The following is a 3,961-nucleotide window of genomic DNA, read 5'->3' as shown; positions in this document are numbered from 1 at the left end:
CCCTCCAAGGAGATTAATTTTGACGAGACAGAAGAGCCCATGTGTTCCAGTTCTGAAAGACTGGTAATCTGACAGGGTGGAAGCTGTGCCAGGTGAGCATCACATAGGGGAGATAAATGACTACCTAGTGGAATGCTATCTGCTGTGGGAGCAATTTATATCTTCATAAAGAATAATACAGCTGTGTGACTGAGAAACATGTAAGATCACAAAAGAGGAGTGTGAAATTACAGCGGTGTAGCAGTTCATGGTTTCATTCTTGGTTAAATGCTAGTTCCCTATTTGTTTGTAGAAGGTGAGTTACACTGGGTCGCATGTTGAGAAAAAAAATTTGTAAATCTATGTAAAATGCCAAATGTTCTCTGATCTGCAGTTACTGCAAATGCATATGCAAGATGGGAAACTACATAAGCATATAGCTGATTGATTGCCCAGTTTGCTCATCAGTATTCTATTTGCCTATGAAATTGCAGCTGCTCTGTGTCCCCCTCAGCTGCAAGCAGTTGCACAGTTATATTGGCCACTCTGTTTTGAAATGGTTATGTATAGCTTTGCATCACTTTTTAAAAATGAATGATGTTTTATGAAAGAAGAAACATTGGTCCCTAAATTTCAATGTGAGCTAACAGCAATATAACATACCAGTGGTGAAGATTACTCAACAGTATCCAAGAACATTACGCTCCCCTGAAAAGATGGCTATTACTTCTGTCTAGCCCTTTAACCAGAGTGAAGGTCTCAGAACACACACACACACACACACACACACATATATATATATGTCTTCTCAGAACTTTATTGATATACTTAGTTTTAGGGACAAGTTGATAACAGTTTAAAAGGTATAGACTGTTTGAATGCAATTGAGACCTGGGCTGCCCAGTAAACCTGAAACATGCCTTTGGAACAGCTTGAGTAAGGATTTCAGAATTTCCTGAACACTGGGCATGTCTACAGGTTCATTAATGTGCTGTAATTATGGCTTATTAAGTTTAGTACCTGTAGTAACAGGTACTTAATGCACCACAATTGGTGCTACTGCACATTAACACAGGTGAATGCTTTTTAAGTGACAATGCCCATCAGATTAAAGATACTGAGCACTAGTGTAGATGAATGCTTTTTGGGTGACGCTTAATGCCCATTGGACGAATGTACTGGGCATTAGCGCATTAGCACAGTTTTTGCCAGCTGTGCTAATGCGCTATAGAATTAGTCCAATGGGCATTAAGTGACTTGTGTAGATGCACCCAGTGGGATGCATCATTAATGCCATATTGCTGATCAGATTGGTGCCAAAGCCCATGGCCTAGTTCCTGGCTTATACTTGAACAATGTCTTATATACCTTGCTCTTTGGAGGTAAATATATATCTCAATATATGAATATGAATATATATATATATATATATATATATATTTGTCTTTTCAGCATCCTCATCATCCGTGGAAAATAAGCAAGTGGGGACGGCAAATATTTGTGCCTGAATGGGAAGCTTTGCAAAGCAATGTGACCAGATTACAAGCAATATTTTCAAGCCATGTTTTTTTTATAGAGAAGAGTTTGTGGCCCCATCGCAGAGATTGAAAGTAACACTCAACGTTCTCTGCCAGGCAAAATGATGTCATTTTTGCCGCATGCTTTTCTTAAATCATTGGCCATTTACAGTGCTGTCAGATAATAGCAGCAGCAAGAGGCAAATGTAAGGATTCTGGATGTTATTGGTTTTGATGGAGAGGGCACAATAAACCTTTTTTTGTCCAGTAGGAGGAAAATCTTGTTGTCAGTAGAATAGTATTATTCTGCCTCTTCCAATATGTTTTCACTTGAAGGGCAAGGAAGAAACATTGGTGTTAAAGCACAGCATATTTCTCCTTCTTCTGAAGCAGATTTTGTATCACAAACACATGCTAAAAATATCTTTCATGTTCCTGTTTCTCAGAGACTGTACAGGCCGTCGGCTTCTTATCTAATCTTGGCTGTTGTATTAAACTGGTACATGCTATTCTAGCTGTTCCTTCGTATAACTTTAGACATGGTTTCTATTTTCTTTGCACCTCACCAAAGTAGCAAGGAGCTGTTTGGAAAATGTTAACATCTGCTAAGGAAAGGGATTAATCAAAGCCCTGTAATTTATAGACTCAGTTCTTGGACCTTGATTCAGGTGCTCTTTCTGCTGCTGAGACCGCACAAACTGGCCAGAACGCTGTCCTAATGGTAATCAAGGATTCCCCCTGGCCCTGGGATGGTCTAATGCTGCCATGGCTGGTTCTATGCCACCTTTCCCATACCCCTTTCTCCTGACAGAGGGAAGAGCATGAAGCTTTCAGCCAGCTGGCTGCCGCTGGTATAACTTACAGCAGCCTTGAGGCTGCTTGGGACCATTTCAGCCCAGGATCACCTTACACTCACCTTTACCCATATTTCTCTTCAGGTAGGTCAATGGCTCTAAACTTTTGGAAATTCAAGGTACCCCTCATAAGCCTCAAGGCACCTCTTGGAAAATGCCAATTCTTAGTTTTCACTTGTTTCTTTTTAACTATGGAAAAATGCTAGGGTTATTCTTCTGTTGCAGGGAGCTCACGTCCAAATGTTTTTGCTGCTGTAGATTCCTATGTAAAATCCCTGAGTTTATCATGTGAATTGTGTAGGGGTTTGCACATCTAATAGTGCTAATACTGTGTGGATCTTGCTACACCTTCAGATGAGGATCACTGTGAGAGATTGAACACAAACTCAGAGCAGCAGAGGACTGAGCCCCAACTCTTTGCCTGTAAAGTTATTTGTCTTTATCCAGAGAGCTGTGAGTCTTACAGGGCATGTGTGTATCTCCACTCTCCCTTCCTCTTTGGCGGGCAGTGCTCTTTGAGAATCAGCAGAAGTTACATATCCTGCCATCGAGGATAAGACTTCCAGGGAGTCACTCCATGTCATTCTCTACATCAACTAATGATAGGATTTAATCTTAGATACAAACACTGTAGGAATTACAGAACTTTCTAATGGAACATGAAGCTGGAAACAAATCCCTGGGTCTGAATGGTACCAAATTTGAGAAGAGTTCAGATCCAGCTCCTAACTTTGTATTGGGTCGGCCTTTTTGTAAGGGCAGTGCTTTCAAAGGGTGTCTGCAATTGTCAAGCATCTGACTGTGATCTGAGAAAGCATCTGCATATGTTATTTAGAAGTATATGTCCAAGAGGCAGTTATTTACTGTTTCTGATGCTGCAGAAGGCTATTCTAAAAATCAGAGGGCATGAGCTTGATTTTCTTGTCATTCCCACTGGCATAAATAAAGTATTGTGCTGAAGTAAGTAGAGCTACAGTTGTATAAAACCGGTGACAGGTAGAAGAGAATCAGGCCCTCTGGGTTCTCTGGGAGTTAAACATGAAATCACCTTTCAGTGCTCTTCATGGTTTAGTCATCAGCTTCTTGGGCCTTCGGAGGTGGTGCTGGCAGTAAGCAATTGTTCCATCATGTATAGTAAATCAGTTGCTTGTTGATGTATTACTGGAAGCCACTGCACAGTTACTGCTGCTGTTGGGGATTTTTGCTTTGGTTTTTTCCTTCTTTTTGAAAGAACTGTATGAAATTAAGATTTGAAGTAGAGAAGCCAAAGTCCATGGGAATGTTTTACTGTTTGCTCAAGATTACCTGCATTTTTGTGGTTTTGCAAGTACCGCTGATACTATAGGTGTCACGCAGTTATGGTCTGCTAGAAACATACGTTCAGATCGAATACCATTCCTGAAACTGATAGTGGGCATTTGGAATTAAAATTATGTGTTCTTTTGAATGTCTTCGTTGTCATGACAGGTTACTTACAGTATTACTTTTGCAAATTGGAATACAATGTAGAAACATAAAGGGATTTACTAATGCAGAACTGGATGTGTGATGTGATGTAGTGCTGTGATAATAGACAAGGTGACATTTCATGAATAAAACAAAGTCTTAAAG

The 3,961-nt window shown here is 40.2% G+C and overlaps 1 long non-coding RNA gene across 2 annotated transcripts in view; it reads left to right on the top strand.

The window, feature by feature from the left end:
• The first annotated feature begins 2,043 nt into the window (after positions 1–2,043).
• Positions 2,044–3,961, top strand: part of LOC112550386 — an 11,512-nt gene continuing 9,594 nt past the window's right edge. Inside the window, exons 1-2 of one of the 2 annotated variants that reach the window (XR_003094199.1) lie at positions 2,044–2,217; positions 2,308–2,434. This is a non-coding gene — a long non-coding RNA (uncharacterized LOC112550386). Of the gene's footprint in view, positions 2,435–3,961 lie in introns of both variants that reach the window. The other variant, XR_003094198.1, reaches the window with a different exon arrangement.

This window comes from Alligator sinensis, unplaced genomic scaffold (genome assembly GCF_000455745.1).
Source record: "Alligator sinensis unplaced genomic scaffold, ASM45574v1 scaffold970_1, whole genome shotgun sequence".
In the NCBI taxonomy this organism is placed as follows: Eukaryota; Metazoa; Chordata; order Crocodylia; family Alligatoridae; genus Alligator; species Alligator sinensis.
Note: the sequence above shows the minus strand (reverse complement) of the source record. Positions and strands in the feature narration are given on the sequence as shown.